This window comes from Hyaena hyaena, unplaced genomic scaffold, assembly GCF_003009895.1.
Source record: "Hyaena hyaena isolate Hyena2069 unplaced genomic scaffold, ASM300989v1 scaffold_52, whole genome shotgun sequence".
In the NCBI taxonomy this organism is placed as follows: Eukaryota; Metazoa; Chordata; class Mammalia; order Carnivora; family Hyaenidae; genus Hyaena; species Hyaena hyaena.
Window position 1 is genome coordinate 1,119,523 of NW_024080684.1, and position 8,371 is coordinate 1,127,893.

Here is an 8,371-nt window from a genome sequence, read left to right on the forward strand (position 1 = left end):
TCCCCAAAATCTGTATGTTGAAATCCTAACCCCCAATATAATGGTGTTGGGAGGTGGGCCAGAGGTGATTAGCTCATGCAGGTAGAGCCCTCATGAACGAGATTCGTGCCTTTATAAAAGAGACTTCAGAAAGCTCTCTCCCCTTCCACCCAGTGAGGACACAAAGGAAACAGAGGTCTGTAAACCAGGAAGTGGATCTCACCAGAAACTGAATCTGCTGACACCTTGGACTTGGACTTAGATTCCAGAACTGTGAGAAATGTTTGTTGTTAAGCCACTGACTCTAGGTTAATGTTAGAGTAATTATTATAGTAATTTGTTGTATCAGCCCAAACTAAGACATCGGGGAGCTAGCTAGCAACCTTACCGAGACATTCTGTTTTAATCTTTCAGAAGGAGAGCCCAGGAAGCTATATTTAAGAACAAACAAACAAACAAAAAAAAAAAACCTAGATGAGCATGGCGTGAGCTTGACTTACAGAACTAGTGACTTAAAAATAATACCAAGTAATGAAATAAGTGCTGAATAACATCTGCTCATGGAGCCCCAAACTGGAAAAGGCTGAGAGTTGGGTTAGGCAAATGGATAAGTCTTCAGAATCCTGGGCTGATATTTCACTGTGGAAGCAAGTGTTTTTCATCTATAAAATGAAGCAAAAATAATACAAGTAATCTGAGACTTGTGACTGCATAAATGACTCATCAACAAAATGGATAAGATTCTTACTCTCAAGGACTTTATCTTGTAGTGGAAGCAAAGTAAAATATTAAAAAGCAATCAAATAAATGAGAATTTCAGATTGGTACAGATTTTACAAAGAAAATTATAGGAAAATGCCACGTAGTAAGTGACCATTGAATGAAGAATAAAAACTACACTAATCAGAGGCACCTGGGTAACTCAGTCCATTAAGCCTCTGACTTCAGCTTAGATCATGATCTCATTGTTCATGGGTTTGAGCCTCACCTCAGACTCTATGCTGACAGCTCAGAGCCTGGAGCTTTCTTCAGCTTCTGTGTCTTCCTCTCTCTCTACCCCTTTCCTCCTTGCGTGCACTCTCTCTCAAAAATAAACATTTTTTTAAAAAGCTACTCTAATCAGCAGGCCTATTCTAAAGAAAACATTGAAAGTAAGTATCAAGTAGGTATTTGTTTCCCCACACAAATAACCAACTGACTCAGAAATATTCACCTCCTTGATCTTAATTCAAGTACCCATATGAGAGTGGGTCTGTTTTGGGGCTCTTGGGTGGCTCAGTGGGTTAAGCGTCTGACTCTTGGTTTTGGCTCAGCTCAGATCTCACAGTTCATGAGTTCTGGCCCCATGTATAGCTCTATGCTGACAGCACGGAGCCTGCTTGGGATTCTCTCTCTCTCTCTCTCTCTCGGCCCTTCCCCTGTTCTCTCTCTTTCTCAAAATAAATAAGCATTAAAAAATGGGTCTGTTTCCACTTTCTCTTTCCTTCCATTAGCCTATGTGTCTATACTTGGACCCATTCTTACCTGTCTTAACTAATGTAGCTTTATCATAAATCTTTTCAGGAAAATCAAATCCTCTCATTTTGTAATTCTTTTTCAAGTTTGTTATAGCCATCCTTGTTCCTTTTCATTTCCATATACATCTTAGCATTGACATCTCAATTTTCACAAACACACCTGCTGGAACTTTTATTGGAATTACATTGAATTCATAGATTAATTTGAGGAGAATTGAAAACACCCAGTCTTCAAAAATATTGATGTGGTATATCTAGCATTAGTTTAGGTCTTAATATCTTTCAATAATATGACAAATTCTTGAACTGTTTATAGTTGGTTTATAAGAATAAAAATAAAATTGATTTGTGAAGAATGAATTTAGTTTCAATGACTGATAATTCTAAAAGTTAATTTCTAGAGTTGGCATTTTTTATGTATAGAAACATTCTTTTTTTTCTTACTTTCCAATTCTTATATATTTTATTCCTTTTTTATATTTCATTTCACAGGTTAAGATTTCCAATATGATTTTGAATAAAAATGGAGATAGATAGTAGGCAACCTGGTTTTTGAGAGAAAGCTTTCAACATATCCCCATTAATTTATTTTAATGACCTTTTTGTTTTAGAATAGTATTAGATTTACAGAAAAGTTCAAAGATGGCATAGAGAGTACCTATATACCTCATATCTCATTTTCCTCGTTGCAAATATCTTATATTAATTATGGTACACTTATCGCAATTAATGAACCAACACTTATACAATTAATAAAGTCTATGGTTTATTCAGATGTCCTAGTTTTGACTCTATGCCTTTTTTCTGTCCTAGGATCCCATCCAGGGTATCACATTGCATTTAATTAACAGGTCCCCTTAGGCTTCTTTGGCTGTGACAGTTTCTCAGACTTCCCATGTTTCTGATGGCCATGACAATTTTGAGGAGTACTGGCTAGGTATTTAGTAGAATGTGCCTCAGTTGGGCTTGTCTGACTTGTTCTTTGTGACTACAGTTATGGGTTTGAGGAGGAAAACCACAGAGAAGAAGTGCCCCTCTCATATCACATCAAGGATATATATACAATCAACATGTCATCACTGTCGATGTTGATCTCAATCACTTGGCTGAGGTAACATATGTCAGATTTCTCCACTGTAAAGCTGTTTGTTCCCCACACCCTCTCTTTCCATAGTGTTCTTTTTGGAATGAAAGGACTGTGAACAGCCAGCACTTAGGGAGTGGAGAGTTACGTGCCACCTCCCTGAGGGTACAATTGCTCCATAATTCTTTGGAATTTTCTCAGAATATCTGACTCTTCTCTCTCACTTATTTATTCATTCATTTCTTTATATCAGTTTATCTGGATTGGTATTAGGATAATTCTGAACTTATAGAATGGGATAGGAAGTGTTCCCTCTGCTTCTATTTTCTGTAAAATATTGTGAAGACCTTGTATTATTTTTTCTTTAAACAGTTAGTGGAATTCACCAGTGAAATTGCATAGGTCTGGTGCTCTATTGTTTTGGAAGTTAATAAACTATTGATTCGATTTCTTTAATAGATAGAGAGATATTCAGGTTATTGAATTATCCCACTGTGAGGGTTGGCTTAAGGAAATGGTCCATTTCATCTAAGCTATCAAATTTGTAGCCATAACATTGTTTATAATATTCTTTTATTATTCTTTTCATGGGCTCCATAGTGATAGTGATGACTCCTTTTTCATTTATCACATCAGCCATTTATCTACTTTTTCCTTGGTTAGTGAGGCTCTATGTATGGATTTTGTTTGTTCGTTTTAAGAAAACAACTTGGTTTTATTTACTTTTCTCCATTGATTTCATTGTTTTCTACTGTAGTTTTTATTATTACATTTTTTTCTATTTATTTTAGGCTTAATTTACTTTACCTAGCTTGCTGAGGTAGAAGATTAGGTTTTAGAACTTTCTTCTTTTCAAACATGAATTTAATACTATACATTTACTTCTAAGCTCTCCTTTCATTGCATTCCATAGTTTGATAAATTGGAGTTTCTTTAATTTAATTCAAAGTAAATTTTAAATTTATCTTGATACTTCTTTGACCCATGTATTATTAGGAATTATGTTAATTTCCAAGTATTTTGGGATTTCCCAGCTATCTTTATGTTACTGGTTTCTAGTTTAATCCTACTATAGTCTGAGAACATAAATGAATGATTTCTATTCAATATGACAGCCACTGCCCATATGTAGCAATTTAAATTTCAATTAATTAAAGTTAAAGTTTGAAAATATTCCCCCAGTCACTTGCTATATTCCCAGGGCTCAACAGCCATATGTGTTTAATGGCTATGGTATTAATTTGACTTGGATAAAAATCATTTCTATTATTGCAGAAATTCCCCCACTTTTACAGAGATAAAGTTAACATATAACATTGTGGCCACCTGAGCCTCCAGTTAAAACAAAAATAGGGAAAATATATATAACATTCTGTAAGTTCAAGATATATTATGTGCTGAGTTGATAAATTTATATATTGAAAAAGGATTACTTCTATAGCATTAGGTAACATCTCTATCACTTCACATAATTACAATTTCTTTTCCTATGGTGGGAACCTTTAAGATTTACTCTCTTAGCAACTTGCAAGTACATAATACAGTATTGTTAATAGTTGTCATCATGTTATATGTTAGATCCCCAGGACTTATTCGTCATACAGCTGGGAGTTTATACCTTTTGAATTTATACTTTTTTACCCCCTCATAACTACTATTCTACTCTGTTTCTAGGAGTTTGGCTTTTTTTAGAATTCATATATAAATGATACCAAGTAATATTTGTCTTTTTCTGTCTTTTTCTGTCTCACTCAACATAATGCCCTCAAGATCCATCCATATTGTCACAAATGGCAAGATTTGCTTCTTTCTCATGGTTGAATGTGTATGTGTGTGTGTGTGTGTGTGACATCATCTTATCCAATCATCCATTGATGGACAATTGGATTATGTCCACATCTTGGCTATTCTGAATAATACTACAATAAATGTAAATATGTCTTTTCATTTCCTTCAGAAATATACCTTGTTTCCATTTCCTTTAGAAATATACCATGCTAGATAAATAGAACTTATTTTAGACAGCACCATTATAGAACATGACAAAAGAGGATACCTTTATGACTTCATGATAAGTTAGGATTTTTTAAAAGTAACAAAAACTGATAATTATAAAGGAAAGTATGCTAAGTTAAACTACATAACCTTTAAACTTTTCTCTTAAGTAAGTCAGTAAGAGAGTAAAAGGTAAGTTAATAAAGCAGGGAAATAGATTTGCTACACAATGAAAACAAAAAGCTCAAATTTGAAATATGTAAAGATTTATAAAACTCATTAAGAACATGCATATGACAAAATAGAAGAAGAATGGGAGAAAAAGGCTACTTGTAAAGATACTTCATGAAAATAGGATCTAAATAGGGTGCCTGGGTGGCCCAGTCGCGTGATTTTCTCACTCTTGATTTCCGCTCCGGTCATGATCCCACAGTTGGTGAGATGGAGCCCTGCATCTGGCTCTGTGCTGATAGCAAGGGATCTGCTTGGATTCTTGCCCTCCCTCTCTCTCTCTGCCTCTTCCCCCCCAACACCCCCATCCCCATTCATGCACTACTCATACTTTCCCTCTCAAAATAAATCTTAAAAAAAGAATCTAAATAGCCAACAAACATATGCAAATATGATCAGCCTCATTAGTCAGCAGGGAAGTGACAATTTAAAACACAAATCAGGGGCGCCTGGGTGGCTCAGTTGGTTAAACGTCCCACTTCAGCTCAGGTCATGATTTCATGGTTTGTGAGGTTGAGCCCCCCACACATGCTCTGTGCTGACAGCTTGGAGCCTGGAGCCTGCTTCAGATTCTGTGTCTCCCTCTCTCTCTCTGCCCTTCTCCCACTTGTACTCTGTCACTCTCTCAAAAATAAATAAACATTGAAAAAACCACAATCAATATCTTTTCACACTTCATAGATTGGCTAAAATGATAAAGGGCTGACCATACCAATTGTTGGCAAAACTATGGAGGACCCAGAGCTCACATGCACTGTAGTTGGGAGTGTAAACTTGTACAACCATATGGAGAAGGTTTTTTTAAAGTTCATTTATTTTTGAGAGACAGAGAAAGAGACAGAGAGAAATAGAGAGACAGAGAGGGAGAGAGGAGATCCCAAGCCAACTCCACCCTGTCAAGTGCACAACACGACTCAGGGCTCAAACCCAGGGACCAGAGACCGAGAGATCATGACCTGAGCCCAAATCAAGTCAGAAGCTGAATCGACTGAGCCACCCAGGCGCCCCCATATGGAGAACTTACATCTGCCACAGTTAAAGGTGCACATTTCTACTCATAGGTACATATTGTGTGCACTGAAAAACATGCAGTAAGTTTTCTAATAGCATCATATGTTAAGCAACAGCAGATTAGAGAAATACATTTGTGTGTAGTTATGCAATGAACTATGCAGTAGTGAAAAGTATGACATATAGCTTTATTCTGCAGCATGGACTAACCTCACAGACAGGTTGAGGAAAGGAAACCAAACTCAATTTAGCTTGTGTGGTTTGGTTCCACTTCTATAAAATCAATAGTATAATTGATAATAATAATCAATATATCAATAATATTAATCAATAATCAATAATATTAATGTTCAGGATAGTGTTTATTCTTTGGGGAAAAGAAAGGGTGGAGTATTTAGAAGGAACATTCTAGGTTTTGACAATGTTCGATTGTTTTAAATCTGGAATCTAAATCCTAGATGATGGTTATATTGGAACTGTTTAGTGATAATTCATCAAATTCTACACTTTTCACTTGTGTAATTTTTTCTTTGTACATTAAAACACTAATGAAAGTTTATTTAAAAGAATTTTAATGTGTTTTTTTAAAAGAAGCTTATATGTGAATAACCAAATGGGATATATGAAAAGTTTCTAAATCAAGAAATAATAGTAGTGGAAAAAATACAAAATAAAATAACAAGATAGTATTTCACAATCATCACATTGGTCAAAACTATTATCATCTGACAAAATTAAATACTGGTAGTAATGTGAAGAAATGATCATTCTCATAACTGCTGATGAGAATGTAAAAATCCTAGAATATCTGTAGAACATTTTGGCAATATCCAGTAATGTTCTATGTGTACTCACTAGATGTATTGGAAGAGTTTTCCAAAGAAATAACCTCAGTAGGATATGCATGTGCTATGTGGGCCAATGGAGGGTGCCCCAACATGGGCTACTTTGGCATGAAGGTGATTTTGAGTTAAGAAGCAATCAAAACCCAGAAGATTCAAGAAAAACTCTTTACCTTTCCCACAACAGCCTAAAAAGAATTTAGACAGAGGACATGCTCCAAGAAGAGTGCTATCGTATTTGATAATTACATTATCTTATGAACTAGGTGTGGTAGACAGGGAGGGACCTAGCAAGGCCTGTTTTGTTCAAGTCCTCTACGTCCCATTGTTTCTAAGTGACCCAGCAAACATTTGTCCACCAACATTTATTTTTTCATCTTCCTGTAAATTTCATTCCTTCCCTTTGAAATCCCAGACCCCTGCCCCACTCTCCTTCATTCAGAATGACATACGTATCTCATTTTGCCTGACTGTCTTTGGAATTTCCATGTCTTCATGGAATATGAAAGCAAATTTGATTTTCTACTGTCTCATGTAAATTTGATTCTAATTTGGCTAGAAGGACCTTGAAGGGGACAGGTAATTTTTGCTTTTTGACAGTGTTTATGTAAATATAAACACCTATCTGTAATCTCTAATCTGTAAAGCTAGAGAGGAATTCCTTTATTTTAAAGAAATGGTTTATACAATGATTATAAACATTAGAACTCAGAAATATGGAGGATAGGCTAGCAGGAGAGAGACCTGGATAAAGTTGAAGGTTGCCGCTCAAGTCTGAAGACTAGCTGCTGATGGCAGTAGGGCTTTTTCCTTAAGGTTTTCAACTGCTTGAATGAGGCTCAACTACCTTATAGAGAGTAATCTGCTTTACTCAGTCTACTGATTTAAACGTTCATCTCACCCAAGAAATACTTTCACAGCAGCATCCAGATATCCAGGTATTGTATCCTAGGCACATTGACTCATAAAATTAACCATCATACCTATGGGGCACCTCGTGGCTCAGTCAGTTGGGCATCTGACTCTCGATTTCATCTCAGGTCTTGATCTCAGGGTCTTGAGTTCAAGCCCCATGTTGGGCATTACACTGGGTGTGAAGCCTAACTACCTATCTACCTAAATAAATAAGAACTAACCATTGCACCTAATAATCCAGTATCAGCGCTAAAAACATAAAGCAAAAAAAAAAAAGCCCAAACTTTTACAAACATTCACAAGGAGTCAGGGACAAAAATATTGCATCATTCAGTGTAATAGGGAAATGCAGAAACAACAAGAATGAGTAAATAAGCAATGGTTTATTTATTTTTAAACATTTTTTAGGTTTCTTTATTTTGAAAGAGAGAGAGGAAGCTAGGGAGGAAGAGAGAGACTCCCAAGCAGGCTCTGCACTGACAGCAGGGCTCCAACTCACAAACTATGAGATCATGACCTGAGCTGAAACCAAAAGCTGAGCCACTCAGGTACCTCAGCTATGATTTGCTTAGATAGTGGGATAACATACAGGAGATAAAAGTAAGTGAGATACTACATGGATATGTATAGATAGTTTTAAAATATAATGTTGAGTGAAAAAACTAGGTTTCAAAATTATTTTTATGGGTATGGAGAACAATTTGCAGTTGCCTTTGAGTTTCCCTCTTACTTTGGGAGCTTCTTTTCCTTACTCTCACCTCCCCTTTCTCCTCGCAGTGATTTTTTTACTTCCCAAA